The sequence below is a fragment of the Eumetopias jubatus genome, unplaced genomic scaffold (assembly GCF_037043125.1).
Source record: "Eumetopias jubatus isolate StellerSeaLion01/CBP00866 unplaced genomic scaffold, mEumJub1_p1.0 scaffold_12, whole genome shotgun sequence".
Taxonomy (NCBI): domain Eukaryota; kingdom Metazoa; phylum Chordata; class Mammalia; order Carnivora; family Otariidae; genus Eumetopias; species Eumetopias jubatus.
In genome coordinates, this window is record NW_028274818.1 from 3,271,977 (window position 1) to 3,278,189 (window position 6,213).

Below are 6,213 nucleotides of genomic sequence, written 5' to 3' on the forward strand. Positions count from 1 at the left end.
CTGAAATGGGAAAAAATAGAAAATTTGAACTGACTGATTACCAGCAATGAAATTGAATCAGTAATGAAAAAACTCCCCAAAATCAGAAGTCCTGGACCAGAAGTCTTCAAAGGTGGATTTTACCAAACATTTAAAGAAGAGTTAATACCAATTCTTCTCAAACTATTAAAATTAAAAGTGGAAGGAGTGCTTCTAGATGTATTCCATGAAGCCAGCAAATACTGGCACAAATACTCTGATACTAAAAGCAAATAAAGACAATACATAAAAAGAGGACTCAGGCCAGTAATTCTCATGAAAAGATGTAAAAATCCATAACAAAATATTAGCAAACCATATCCAACAATACATTAAAAAAATCATTCATCACAATCAAGTGGAATTTATTCCTGAGATGCAAGTGTGATTCAATATTCATACATCAATCAACATGATATATGACAACAAGAGAACCACAATGAGATATCACCTCACACCTGTCACATTGGTTAATTTACAAAAGAAGAAAAAAAACCACAAGAAATAAATATTGAGGAAGAGGTCAAGAAAAAAGACACACTGCTGGTAGGAATGTAAATTGTCCAGCCACTGGGGAAAAGACTATGGAGGATCTTCAAAAAATCAAAAAAAGAATTACGGTATGATCCAGCGGATTTTACTACTGGATATTTTTTGCATTATTGGGTATTTACCCAAAGAATGTGAAAACACTAAAATGAAAAGAAACTAGCATCCCAATGTTTACTGCAGCATCATTTACTAAGTAGCCAACATATAGAAACAATGCAAGTGTCCACAGTTAGATGAATAAAAAGAAAAGATGTGGTATGTACATACAATGGAATATTACTAAGACATAAAAATAACAGATCTCTCCATTTGCAACAACATGGATGGAGCTAGAGAGCATAATGGTAAGTGATATAAGTCAGTCAGACAGAGACAAATACCATATGCTCTCATTCATATGTGGAATTTATGAAACAAAACAAAGGAACAAAGGAAAAAGTGACAAAGGAAAAAATAGACTCTTATCTACAGAGAACACATTGCTGGTTCCCAGAGGGGAGGTGGGTGGGGATGGGGGAAATAGGTGAGGGGGATTAGCAATGCATTATGTTCATGAACACTGATAATGTATAGAATTGTTCAATCACTATATTGTACACCATAAACCAATATAACACTGTGTTCACTATAGTGGAATTAAAAAAAATAACCAAAGATAAACTAACTCAGCACACCAAAATGTATATTTTTGGTTTATGTGTTTTTCCAAGTAGACTCCTTGAATAAACTCCTTGAAGAAAATGATTGCACTGTGAACTCTGTATTTTCATCAGTGTAACACGATGTGCTTAGATCCAGGCAGGTGCTAAGTGACTGTCTGGTAAGTGAAATTATATTAATGCAAGTCAGACTGAGGGGGTATTCTTCAGATGTTTCAATGTCTTGTGGTGTCTGTGATGGCCACTGGTTGTCGCCTAAGAATAATCGGGGACTGGTGGTTCCTGATACTGTTACGCAGGCAATCATGGGGGAATCTGGACAAGCAAATAGAGCAACTGTGAAAAAGGAACCCTTGGGACCAAAATGGTGCCTAGGGCCAGATCAAGTCCCTAAACCTTGCTTAATCCATAACCTAACTGCAGTTTCCACCTCCCCCAGAATATGTTCACCTGTAGTGAGGAACTCTCTGGTCAGCACCAGTGAGGTATTCTGTCACATGGGCCCTCTCCATCCCCCAGGGAGGGGAGGTCATCTGCAAATTAAAACCCCCTGCTCTCCCAATTCAGGAAGGTGACCTTCCCTGAAACATGACTTACTTTTTCTTTTGCTATCAGTGTCTTTCCTACAAAAACCTCCCATTTTTACCACTTCTAGGAGCTCCCCTCTACCTTGTCAGATGGGATGCTGCCTCATTCTTGAATCACTCAGTAAAATCAATTAGATATTCAAATATACCTGGTTGATTTTGTTTTTTAACACAAGCAGTGAGCAGTGAGAGATGTGAATGAGCTGGGGTGGGGGTGAGATAAGGAAGGAAATACATGGGGGGTGTCACAGGGGCAGGAGGGACAGCGTGACAGCAGGGTCCAGAGCTGGGTGCTGGGAGCCATGTGTTTTCATGGGTTACTGTCTGGATGAGAAGGAAAAGCACGAGAGGTGGGGTGACTATTTCATGCCACACAGGACTGGTTCTGTTGCAACTGAATTAGAGGATGGGGAGCAGAATGGAAGCTGGTGACAGGGAGAAGCTGGAAGCCAGAAGGAGAGTCAGACCAGGGGGGGAAGTGAGAGTCTGAGTAGGTGTCCAGGGTTGAGGGAGGAGCACATTTGCATTGTCGCAGAGACTCAGGGAAGGCTGGTCTGTGGAGAAGGAAGTCAGAAGAGAGGTGCTGTGTGTGGGGTAGGTTTGTTAGAACAACCGTCAAAGACCGACTTTGTAAGAGAAAGAAAGAACATCTGCAAATACAATGCTGTTCCTGCAACTTCTGTTGCTGGTGGTTCTCCTCCCAGGTGGTGACAGTGAAGAAGGTGAGAACTCCGGCCCTGCCCAGTTGGTGCACATGTGAGTGCAAATATGTGTGTGTGTGTGTGTGTGTGTGTGTGTGTGTTTGTGCCAATCTTTGTGTGATGTGTGTACATGTGCTTGTGTGTCTGCATGTGCGCATGTGTGTGTAAGTATGTATGAGTTTGTGTGTATGTGGTGCAGGTGCCTTGTGTGCATCTCTGTGTGTGTCTGTGTTTGTGCAAGTCTGTGTATGTCATGTGTGTACATGTGCTTGTCTGTATGTATGTGTCTGTTTTATATGTGTATGAGTTTGTACATGTGCATGTGTGTATGTGTATCTCTGTTTTTGTATACTTGTGTGTATATGCATGTGTATGTTCGCTTGTGTTAGAACGTGTAAATTTCCGTAAGTTTGTAGGATTGTGTATGCATATTTGTGCTCATATGCATCTGTGCACTTGTGGTATGTGTGTTCATGTGTATATTTATGTCTGCACTGGTGATGTGGGTTCCCCAGCACACACCTGGGGAGGGAGAGTGTCAGCCTGGTTCCCTCTTGGCGTCCTCGACTGCAGGGCTGTGTGCTTTTCTGAGGGTTGGGTACAAAGCGCAGGGCTCTGGGGCAGCACATGTCTCCTGGGACAACTAAGACTTCCCTGTCCTCTAGATTTTGGTTCCCAACCCTGGCACCTCCTTCTCCATTCTGTCTACTTCTCAATGCCCTCCTCTTCCAGTCTATCTGTTCTTTCCCACAGACTTCCAGTTGCCGATCTCCATCTGAATGATCCTGACCTCATCCTTTTACAACGATTCCTGGACATAAAATCAAGGCTCAGTTTGGCTGGATGAGCTGCAGACTCATGGCTGGCACAGCAAAACTGGTGCTTTCACTTACCTGCAGCCTTGGTCCAAGGGCAATTTCAGCAAAAAGGAGCTGAAGAAACAGAAAAAGTTCTTGTGTATATTCCCCACTGGATTTCCTCCAATATTTCATAACCATGTCAGCCAATGGCAGCTTGAATGTGAGTTCAGGTTCCTAAGGGCAGGTTGGATGGAAGTGGCAAGCATGTATGTCTCCTTGAGTTCCTCCTTCCTCTAGGAAAGAGCCTCCACAGGCTTCTAAAACTCATGTCTCCCCATCATAAAACTGAATTGCACCCAGTTGTGCAGGGGTAGAAACCAGACTCTGATTCTTGAAAAGTTTCACATCTTTTGCTACTTCCCACTTCTCTCAGTGACCACAGGCTGTGCTCTCCTGTTTCCTACTAGTGTCTCCATGACCACCCCTTTCCTTGCCTCCAACCAAGTACCCTCTGCTCCCTCACTCTGTGACTGCCTCCTTGAACTGTACTTTTCTCCCCATTCAATTCCAGCAGCGATGTCTCTCTATGTGTTCCCTGTACCCAGTGCTCTCCCTTCACCCTAGATTCTTTTTACCTCAGCTCTCCCATTGAGCCCTCCCCTATTCTCTGCCCACAGCCCTCATGTCTCTCCTCCAACATTTATTCCTTCCTCAATCATTCACCTCTTCCTCTGCCTCCAGCGACCACCAATTCCCCTTTGTCTAAGCCTTCCCTCAGGCCAAAGTCTACTCATTCCCTCCAGTCCCCTGAACTTCTCCCTCTACTTCCACCATCATGGCTTCCACTCATCTCGTTTCATCTCTTTCACTTCTCCTGTTCTGTAACTCACAATTTCTCTTCCCAGATCCCTTTCACGTACAGACAGTCAAAGGCCGTGAGTTGAATTTTGGGAAGGCATTAGAATGCTATCTGAGGATTGCTTATCAAGGATCAGATCTTGTGAACTTCCAGAACATGACATGGCGGCCATCTCCAGAGGGAGAAAGTAGGGCTCAGCAGATCTGCAAACTATTCAGTTAGTACCCCGTGTTTAATAAGATGTTACACATGCACATCAATGACATCCTCCCCTGTTTCTTCTTGGGTCTTCTTGTTGCAGGAAAAGCATATCGCCAGCGACAAGGTCAGTCTTGCTCCTTCCCTCCATAAGTCTCTATTGTGCAATTATACATTTGTAATGTTTCCTTTAAATTCAGGATAAGATGGAGACATTAGGGAGAAGGGATGGTGGTGACAGGTTTCTAGAGGTAGAAAGATGTCTCTATCTAAAGTGATGTGAAGATCTACCCTCTCAGTCTATGAATTCCTGTCCTGTCTCTGCAGTGAGGCCAGAGGCCTGGCTGTCCACTGGCCCCAGTCCCGGTCCCGGCCATCTGCTGCTGGTGTGCCACGTCTCTGGGTTCTACCTAAAGCCTGTGTGGGTGATGTGGATGCGGGGTGAGCAGGAGCAACAGGGCACCCAGTGAGGTGATCTCCTGCCTCATGCTGATGGGACATGGTATCTTCAGATGTCCTTGAATGTGAAAGCCAATGGGGCAGTTGGCCTGTCGTGCCGGGTGAGACACAGCAGTCTAGGAGGCCAGGACATGGACCTCTACTGGGGTGAGAAAGAGCTGGACCTGGCTGCAAAATGGGGTGGGTGGTCTTCCAACAGAGCAGGGGAATCAGATGAAAAACTGGGGATTCTAGGGACTCCAGACCACAAAGACTAAAATACTTAGCAATCCAAGAAATGGAAGAGCTGGGGGTGAAGGTCCTGCAAATGTGGGAGGATGTGGAGGGTTGGGTGAGGGCCCCATCTCTGAGAAGGGATGGGAGAAGAGAGAAGAGGAAGGGCAATTGGTGAGGCAGAGGGCGACCAGAGCAAGGAGGACCAGGAAGGTGCAGTTCAATCTGGGTTGGATGGGAAATGACACCCTCTGTGCACTAAACCCACAAAGCAGCCCCACTCCATGGGCTTGGTCCTCCTGGCAGTGATAGTGCCCCTGGTGCTTCTGGCAGGCCTGGCGTTGTGGCTCTGGAAGTGCTGGTAAGTCTCTGGAGCCACCTTCCTGCTCTTTCCTACATGTCTCCCCATCTTTCAGTCTGTCCTCAGCCCTCCTGCTCCCAGTGACCTTCCTCCCTGTAGTCCTCACCTCCACCTGCTGCAGAGTGACTCCTCCTCTGTTCCTCCCAGGAAAACACACTGGAGACAGCAGTGCAGTGTCATTCTTTGGAGTGAGATCCCAGCATCCCAGGCTCCAGGACTTACCTAAACCCATCTCAGTGGTGATGTCCTTGCAACTCTCTGTGTGAATTTTTTCTTTCAGTTCTGCTTAAGGATCAGTTGTCAATATAAGCTAAGTGTAATTTAGTGTTTTTTGTTGTTCTGATTTGGTCTAGAACTTAAATCTCAAATTTATCTCTGATGGAATGAGTCCCAGCACCTGCATGGGTCATCAGGCATCAAATGTCACTTCCTCCTGAGAGCCCTCCCTGATTCACAAGTAGAAGTAGTCTCTGCCTATTGAGAATTTCCACCACCTTTCCCTGAACTTTCATAAATCTATGCCTCACTTCCCCCCTCTTGTTACCCCCAGTTATGACCCTTCTCCCTTCTAATTCTTAGGATTCTTGAGAACAAAGTCCATGTCTTTTTAATATTTGTATCCTTGGAAACATGTCTCATCTGCATGTAATATGTCCTCAGTAAAAATCCGTGTTGAATATATGCCACATTTATAGCTTTTTCTTCTTTTTTTACTTCCTGACAAGTTTGTAGTAGTTGAGAGGTTTGATGCTCTTCTTGTTAAAAGTCTTGTCACCTGGCCAAGGGATTTCACACTCCTCTGGATC

General features: G+C 45.0%; 1 pseudogene; it reads left to right on the forward strand.

Annotated features, from left to right (window-relative positions):
• The first annotated feature begins 2,477 nt into the window (after positions 1-2,477).
• LOC114199185 (T-cell surface glycoprotein CD1a-like) lies at positions 2,478-5,979 on the forward strand (annotated as a pseudogene).
• Positions 5,980-6,213: the final 234 nt, after the last annotated feature.